Source organism: Corapipo altera, unplaced genomic scaffold, assembly GCF_003945725.1.
Source record: "Corapipo altera isolate COAL_440 unplaced genomic scaffold, ASM394572v1 61411, whole genome shotgun sequence".
Taxonomy (NCBI): domain Eukaryota; kingdom Metazoa; phylum Chordata; class Aves; order Passeriformes; family Pipridae; genus Corapipo; species Corapipo altera.
Genome location: NW_020884875.1, coordinates 29,621,255 through 29,631,001, shown reverse-complemented (window position 1 = coordinate 29,631,001; position 9,747 = coordinate 29,621,255).

The following is a 9,747-nucleotide window of genomic DNA, read 5'->3' as shown; positions in this document are numbered from 1 at the left end:
CTCGTTGGAAACAAACAAAATAAAGGACAAATAGAAAAAAACTTTATTTCAGGCTCATCCAAAGTTTAGCACTTTCAATCAACTCAAAAATTACTTTGGCATCAAGCAGTGCGTTCTCAATCCTAAAAGAAAACTAATTTTGCTTTGGATTTAGATATTTAACTTGAAGACAACGTGTAACAAAAATCTAGCCTGAATGGAAATCTCCAAAATAATCTGAAGTAGTGCTTGGACTCCCATTTTCTTACTGTTTCCAGTTTTTCCTGGACATTCTCAGATTTTTTTTTTAATAGGAAAAATGACTTGGCAAAAATCAAATCTGAATTCCTAGAACGTTTTGATGTCACCACATCTGTATGTTTCATAGAACATTTTCTACCCAGCTCTAATAAAATAATTGATGTACTATGTAGTAAATACAGCTCAGAAAAGGGTTATTTCCTATTAGCAACTAGTCCATCAGTTGGAAGGAAAAATAAACCCAATTTCCCTGTTTGATTGTAGGGTAGCATCTTCTCCAAGCAGCGTTTCACTCTTCTGTAATCACTGTTTTCCAGTTAAGTGGATTTATAGGGATGTGTCATGGCATCAAAAACCTGGTGTGAACCTTCAACCTACAGGTAGACAGAGGTGGTACCTGAGAGAAATACTAAATAGAAGCTAAGAATATAAAAATAATTTCTAAATAGACACTAAATAGCCTTTTACTCTGACTTAGGCTTTGTAGAATGTGGCTGTATCTCAATAAAACTTGGATTTGGGATAGAAGTTACAAACCAGGAATACTGTCCTGGAAGGATCTGGTGGATGTTCAGGTTTGGATTAAATTTAGTGCTTGGACAATCTGAACTTTAATGCAGGTGACCTCCAGAGAATGCACATGGAGCTTGGTACTGAAATTCTTGAGAGATTTCAACAGTATTTATACAAATTTATGCTAAAAAAAATCTCATATTTTGCAATGTTGACCCAATACCCAAGACATCTGATGCTTATCAGTCTGTTTTCCCAAATAAGAAGTGCAACTGAGTTTAAATTCAGGTACCTGTTGAGAAGGAGATTGAGGAGGATTAAAAGCAAAAAGAACCCAACACCCAGTATTTTTATTACCTGGAAGGGTACAGATAAGCTCTGTTTTATCAGTGACTTAACTTGCCATATATTAACTGCAGCCATCACTGGTCTCTGCAAGTGAAAAAGAGTTGACTAAGATGGCAACCACATACACCTTCTTCCCTCACAAACATTTGTTTTAGGTATACACCAAATCTGATCAAAACCAAGCAAAACCACCCCTATCCCCCCAAAAAACCAACAAAAGAACCAACAAAATCAGGACTATTTCCAGCCTTGTTTTTTTAATATATATTTTCCAATATTTCTAGACTATTGCTGTGCCTCTAACACTTTAAATTATTGAAGGCATTGAAATAAGATCTTCCTACTCTGTGTAGATCTGGGTTTGTTTTGTGAATCCAGAGTTAGGATTTATCTTTAAGAGGTCCATGTACAGTCAGCACCGGTCTGGGCATCTGCTGTGGTCTAATTTAAGAGAGTAAAGATGTCCATGTAGTTACACTGAAATATGTGGTAGTTCAGCCTAGAAAAGCCATACCTTTTCCCATTCCACATATCCCCTTTGCACCACCTCCTAAAAATAATTGCCTTGGTTCTGTAGGAAGTATTTCTGAAGAATCTAACTATTCACTTTTACTTAGTTTGTGCTTATTTTATGGAAAGCTACATGTTTTCAGGTCAGTGGTCAATGGAATTCTTTTTACAGCTGCCTCCTCCTGTTTATCTTTATCTGTCAGTAAAGTAAACTCTCTTCTAGTTGTTTAGAAATGAATGTATTCTGCAGTGCCGTGTCTGTGCTGCCCATGGCAGAAGATAGGCTGTCATGGAGTTACAGGAAGGTGTTCATGGCAAGGGGTTGGACCAGGTGGTCTCTAAAGTCCCTTTCAACCCAGATCATTCTGCAAGTCAGTGATAAGTAAAATAAATTCTGTTTATTAACTCGAATCTACCACGTTACAAAAGGTATCTGAGTTAATTTCATCCCATTATCCAGACTCTTTGTGCCTGGTTTTCCTGCTACTCTCTGGAACTCTGATCCACCAGCACATGGAGAAGAGTCCTCCAGGAACAATCTCCATCACCTCCTACCCCCCCAGGGCAGGCAAATTCACTGGATCTCATCGAAGTCTAAGTTGTTCCTTACGCCTTTTGTGATCAGTGAATTTGTGTTGCAGTGTTTGGACTTCTGTCAGGTCTCTCCCCTAAAGACTCTCCACTATGGTTGAAATATTCACGAAAAACCCCACCACCATTGAAGCGATATCCTTATACTTTGTGAGGAAAACAAGCAACTCACAGCATGTACGCTCCAGTCAGCTTTGCCTTTCCCATTCTATGGGAAGAGCATCTCCGAAGGGCTAGATTCCTTCGTTTATTTGGCCATATGCTCTCACTGTTAACTATGTTCTTTTCATAACAACCCTACACTAACCATACATTATTAACCCCCAGACAGAAACTTCATTTTAACATATTCCTGTAAGCACTGTGCAAACTCAGGTTGTAATACTAATATCTTTTCCCCCTCCCTCCTCTGCTTACACTTGAAGCATAAGGAGATGGTAAATCAGCTTTGAAAAAAAGAAAAAAAAAACTCACCCAGTGAAGAACATCTAAAACCTGAATTATTTTCTGGTAGAAAAGAGTGTGCAGGTGGTAAAACATCTGTTCTCTCTCTGGGCTTTAGATATCCAGCATTTGGCTTGGGCTCAGCAACTCCTCTCCCATATGTATCTCTTACAGAAGGTAAGAGACTTACTTGTTGGACTCTCTATAGCATTTTTAAATTCAAAACAGAAAAGGAGATGCTTAAGCAGTAAAGGATAGCATTATTTTCCAGAGTCTCTGCAATGAAAATTCCCCTCTAGATGAGCACTTTGGATTGTGTGAGGTTCTGTGACTTGTCTGACAAAGAAACCAATGCCCTCGTCAGGTGTAACTCACACCTTGACTGATGGACCCAACACAGTGATATCTTTAAGAACAAAAAAAAACCCCAAAAGTTCTTTTGGCTCTTGTTCCTGCACTTTAGGGAAAAAAGTTTACATCAAGAGATCTCAGAAAACCCCATGATGTCTCCTAAGTCTCAAGCTGATGCCTGTCAGGGTGTAATTAACAGATGTAGACAGCCCCTATCTCAGCATGACTAAGCTGGTTTTACACCGGATAAGCACGAATTATGTTTATTTTCATTTCACAACATGTTCATAATTCTTATGAAATCATGTGAGATATGAACAGGAAACAAGTCACCATGACCAATCCTCCTCCCTCAGCTGTGGGGTCTGGTACGTCAATGGAGACAACAAAAAACCAACTGCACAGCAACCACCTTCCCCACAGATCCAGCAATGGGCTGGCACAGGGAACAGGGCAGTGTCCAGAACAGTGAGTCCAGCAGGGCCAGGGCAGGGATTGTCCCTGTGCTGGGCACTGCTGAGGCAGCTCCAGCGCTGTGTCCAGGTCTGGGCCCCTCAGGCACAAGACACATTGAGGGGCTGGAGCATGTCTAGGAAAGGGAATGGAATGTAGCTGGGAAAGGGTCTGGAGCACCAGGAGGGGCTGAGGGAGCTGGGGTGGCTCTGCCCGGAGAAAAGGAGGCTCAGGGGAGACCTTCTCAGTCTCTACAACTCCCTGACAGGAGAGTGGAACCAGGGCAGGGTTGGGCTCTGCTCCCAGGGAACAAAGGGCAGGACAAGGGGAAATGGCCTCAAGCTGTGCCAGGGGAGGGTCAGGTTGGACATCAGGAGGAACTTCTTCCTGGAAAAGGCTGTCAGGCATTGGAAGGGGCTGCCCAGGGATGTGGTGGAGTCCCCATCCCTGGATGTGTCCAAGGAACGACTGGACATGGCACTCATTGCTCTGGGCAGGGTGACAAGGTGGAGATTGGCCACAGGGTGGACTCAATGGGCTGGGAGGGATTTTCCAACCCCAGTGATCCTGTGATTCTGAGAGGAAGCAGCAGCCACTGCGGCTGATTCCCTGGGACTAGGTTTGTTGTTATCCATCTGTGATTAAATCAAACAGCCATAATAACAATGTCTCAAGAACACTGCACTTCAGTCTAAAAACACTTGGCCACAGAAAACAAATACTACAATACAAAACCAAATACAGCCAGTGAAATGTGTCTCTCAGCCTGAAACGCAGGAAATGTTTTTTACACAGGGCAACACGATCCAAATGTGTAGAAAGGTAAGTGGAGACCAGGATGTTTTAAAAGGAGACACAGAGGTAGACAAGAGGCAGTAATTCACGTTAGACCTTGTCCAGTTGTGAGGTTACAGATCCTGCTCTTGGAACAAAACCCACATTCTCCTTTTGCTGATAACAAGCAGCCTAAGGGTGCTCTGCACCGGCACCTGTGCCCAACATCACCCTGTGTGGGGTGATAACTGTCCATGCAATAGCTGGTCAGATGTGGATCTGCACAGCAAAGGCTTTTCTGTGGCTGCAAACATACATGTTATATATAAAGGGATTGTGTGATTACCTGAGAGCGCCACATTTAAATATCTGGAATTTTCTGACACCGGCTGAAACACAACTCACTTAGTTGTGTCAAACACCAGGGCATAGCATTGCTTTAACCTCTGGATGCTGAAGAGCAGGGCCAGATTCAGCTCCGACCTTGGATGGAAGGACAATGATCACACTCTACTGCTCTGTGATTTTGAAAGACCACAAAATGATTGACCAAAGGTCTTATAAGAGAGGTAGTTTTTGGTGGAGCAGGGTGCAGGTCTTCACCCAACCCTATATTGAGCTCAATTAAATTCACAGGTGAGTTTTAATTCAGAAGTCATCCAAAGCTCCCAAGTTCTGCTTTTGGCACACCTGGATAATATAGAGCATCCCTCAGCAGTGAGAGCAGGATGGCATAGAGGATCCCTTGAACTGCACCCACCTCAAAAACTGGGACCGCTGGTAGTACCACAGGCTCCAGCCTGGGCTCTTCTGTCCTATAAATTAATATGTCAATCCCCTGTTTTTCAAGGATTACCCCATTCCTCCAGAGCACAGCCAAGGGAGATACCTTTTCATACATCAACCTAAACATCAGAGCCCTCCTGTCCCTGAAATGCCTCTGTTCTGCTCCTACTCTTCCACCTTAGCCATTTTTATGTACTTTAAAAGTACTGTTTTTCTTTAGAAAGCACGTAAGTCACACCCTTGCTCTCCTGAAGTCTGCACAAGGTTTACAGTTGACTACAGTGAGGTGAAGGCTTGACTTACACAGCCCCAGCAAAACTCTTGTCAAGTAATTTTGTGCCACAATGGAAAGCAATTCATTACAAAAGGGGCTAAAGCAAAAATCTAGCCAGGCAAATAAAGAAACATACCACTGTCAGTAGAATTTATTGAGACATTTTTGCGGCTCTCAAAGGGATTTTATTTTGAGACAATTTTCTATTGAAATTGTAATCACAGGGCTGGGTGTGGAGTAACTTCTTATTTGGCAACTCAGCCCTGGTGAGAGGGAGGGCAAGTGTGTTACAATCACAAGCCATAAGGGAACAAAGGGGCTCAGGCCAGTCCTGCCGAGATGCCCCCCCAGCCCCCCAGCTGTGAAATACAAATCACTATAAGGCAGTAAAAGCCGCCCAGAATGTGCCTGCCTCCACTTCAAACTGATTTTTAAAATTTCCTTCAAATCAGTTATGTGCTAAGGAGAAGGGAGAGGATATGAAGAAGCTATTGAGAAACCTATGTATATTTTTTGTGAATCAAATACTGCATTTTCCTTTTTTTTCCCCTCTTTTTTTTTTTTGGCTTGTGTATCTTCTTGTGCTGGTTAAGTTTAATTTCTTGAGTTTAAGTGGATTGGAGTGATGAAACCAAACAAGGTCACTCTCCCACATCTCATTGTCTTGGGAAGTGCCAGTGGTTTTCACGCATCAAACTCTTGTCTGGGCTGCCTAATTTTGGGAGTTTAACTTCAGAGATGTCCCTCCCTGCAGGAGTCTCAAGCAAGTCTGCAAGTTTCATGGTGAAAGGTGCAGGTTTTCCTGCTCTTCAGGAGGAACATATGCCCACATACACCTCTGGTTATGCTTAATTAAGCAAATACACCTGTTGGAAGATGCAAAAACCTGATCTGAAGGCAGCTGAACCTGCCATTGAAACTGGTGACAGCAACAGGGAAGGTCCTCCCAGCGCTTGGAGAAAATTGCTTGTTCCTCCTTACAAAACTGAAAGCAAAATCAAGATTAAAAAGAAAAACAAAACAAAACAAAAAGATTGCAAAACAACAGCTTATTTTGGTCTTAGAGAAGATCAATATTGAGCAGTTGAATAAATCATCATCTAGTTTGGCTGCTGAGCCTGGCTGAAGTCAAAGGGGAAGACACAACATTCCTGGGATTTGTCATGAGGAGGTTTGTCACATCTTCCAGAGGCACGCATGAGGGGGAATGAGACAGGGCCAAGTGCTGGGCAGAAATTATTTCACCTCCTCCACATCTTTGCAGCATAAAACATCCCTCATCATAAATCAGCTCTGATTAATTTATTATGGATGTTTATGTTAAATGTCTCAATTGCTCTTCCGTTCTTGGGAATACACTCTTATTTTCATAGATATTTATTAGTGCAGCTTCTCTAGGTGGCTGACTTCACTTCCCATCTCTTCTGGTTTTGGCTCTGTGGAGAGAAGGATGGAGTCATAAAACTAAAACACACACAGACACAGGGAGCAGGACACTGGTCCTTCCCTCCATCAATTGCAGAGAGACAATTTCAGGAAAAGTATAGCTGTGGCAGACATTATTTGCTTCAGTTCTGAACCTTGGTTATTCAATATCAGGGTTCTACTGCCCTTGTGAGGGCATGGAAATGCTACCAGAGAGCATTGCTGATACTTGCTTTCCTAATACAGCAAGAAGTCAAAAGCTTGAGCACAGTATTTCACATTTGATACATTTTGAATGACTATTTAATACAAGTATTTCTTTACTTCTCTGGCTCCTCATTTCTTTCTGACATAAAAGCTCTCCCAAGTGTCTTTGTAAATTTGAGGTGAACTACTTCACTGCTCTCAAGGGTACAGAAGTCCTGTAAATGTATTTTACTACCTTTTCATATTTTATATGCAGTTGAGTCTGGAGGACAGACCGATCTCCAGCCTTTTCTGTTCAGAACTCTGGCTTCTGGTTAAAATCAAAATCAATTTTTAAAAATCATCCTTCAACCACCTTGAAAGCCAAAGAGTATCTTGTAACATCTCAGAAAAAAAAGCAGAAGCTACATGAGAAAATTGTGGTAGGTGATTAAACTGATTAAATCCCGGGCTTTAAGTCTGGTCTCTCAGTCAATGAGAATCAGAACGATGCACTAGAAATGAGATGCACACATTCCAAATGATAATTAATTAAGCAGGGAAAGAAGGACAATATGACTTTATATATTTACTCAGAGCAACATAGGTACTACATGCTGTATTGATGACTATTACCTACAACAACAGTAGTTGCATAAAGCCAGATAATTAAATATGTACCTTTATGCCCTTCAGAAAGTACTGGAGTGGATGTCTGGACATAAATTTTCCCATCAAATATTCCTCTGAGACTGCCTCAAATAAACAACAGTTCTGTGTGGGGGAGGAAGATAATAAGGACAGCTTAAATATTAAAATGGTTCAATCTGTTTGTTTCCTAAGCAGGAAGACTGTTGTAGGAGGACTCATTGGTTTAAATCTCAGGAGAGGCAAAAAGCTAAAGACCGTTTTTCAGTAATGTTGGTTTTAAAAATTCAGAGCATTTCATCTTCCTAGCACTAGCAGATTAGTACTGACGAATTTTATGAATGAAATTGATTTTGGACTGTAATTATAATAGCAGGGAAATCATTTAATGGTCAGAGAAGGATGAAAATTCAGGTGTTGACCAACATTATACTGGAGATAAAAAAATTATACAGAGGATGACAGATCACCAAAAGGAAATTATTAGGAAAAAGATTTAATGAGAGCAGAAAAATATTTGGAAGAAGAGTGATGAGAAGACTGATGGTTGATGAAAACCCTCTCCCAGCTGCTTCTCTTCCAGCAGAATAACCAGCTCTTGGACCTTTTTCTCTACTAGAACTGCTCAGAAGATGTTCAAATATATCATCTTCAGCCTATAAGCAGCCTGGACATGTTTCTGTTACCTTGTTTTCCTTCCTTTCCTTACTTCACTATTCCCACATTTTATTTTACCCACAAAACCGGAAGTAAAGAAGTTTTGCCTTAAACATATAGCAGCATGTGAATTCCCATGTGTGAAGGCTTTTTCTATCCTCAAGCACCTCCAGGCTTCTAAATCAAAGTGCAGAAGCTGTCAAAGCCAGCTAGACTATACTAAATATTTCCAGAGAAAGACATTTATACACACAATAACAATATGTTACAGGTACAAAGTGAGAAAGAACAATATATCCAATACACACATAGACAGGAGTGTTTGCTTTTGGGAATAATAGTGAGAAGGTAGTTAAAATAGTGATATAGATTGTCAAAACATGATCTCAAAATCAAAATAACACTATCATCCCAAAGGCAACACTTTATACAGCATTTCCTTAAGAAAAGAGGGAGGTTTTTTGGTTCAGAACTTTCCTTTTGCTGTCTTGAAAATAAATATTTTTGAACTTTGCTTTTCAAGATTTGTTGGATAAACCCAGACTTCTAATGACAAATTAGAATGTACATTCTGTCTAAGAAGTTACATTAAGGTATAAAAATCTGGATGAATCCAAACCTTTATTGAAAGATATGTTTTTCTTCCTGTAAAACAACTACATGTTTCATCTTCCCCAGAAGTACAGTTTAAAGTGATGAAAAAAAGAATTACCTGGGAAATCATTTGCAGAGTAATATCAAAGAGAAGTATTAATAGAGGATCTCTGAAATTTGATCTATGTTTCCTAACTTTGGTTAATTTCCTGCCTTGAAAAACCCATTTGTGGGCATGTTTCTCTATTTTGTCTTTTGTCATCACTGAAATATTTTGAGTAGGGGACAAGCAACTGAGTTCCCTTCCCAGACATCACAGGTTAGTTTGAAATGGATTTTACCTGGCTTGGTCAATGGGGCCACTGGGTCTATTTCCATGCACTGGGATGAATGAGGTTGAGGATAAAGGAGACAAATGCACATCATGATGAATTTTCACTGATTTTCTGCAGCTTTGGCAACATTGCTCTCACATGATAAAAGACGTACACAGAGTCTAAACTGGTTTTAAGACTGGTGGGTCATTCTTCTTCAAAGCCAATTGGAAAATGGAAACTTTACCTTCAGAAAACCAACAGCTTCTCACATATATCTTCAGAAAGGAGGATTTCACTGACACTTCCCATAAGGCCGTGGACACTGTGTGCTGGTTTAAAGGTAAACCGGGAGGGGAAATGAACTCAACTCAAAAGAGAGATTATAAGTCAGAATAACAATTTAATAAAATAATACAATAAGTACAATTATACAGACAAAAAATTGCTTTTAACCCACAAAACCCAAATGTATAACCCAGCACCCTGGGGCATGAACAGAGTGGTGTTCGTTGGGCCCCCTGAGTCCAAAGAAAAAGGAGAGGGGAAAACCTTTTGGTGAGAGTGCTGTTGCAGTCTGGTCAAGGGTGGTGACTGCAGTCCGGTTGGGAGTGGTGATCTGCAGTCTTCCTCTGGATC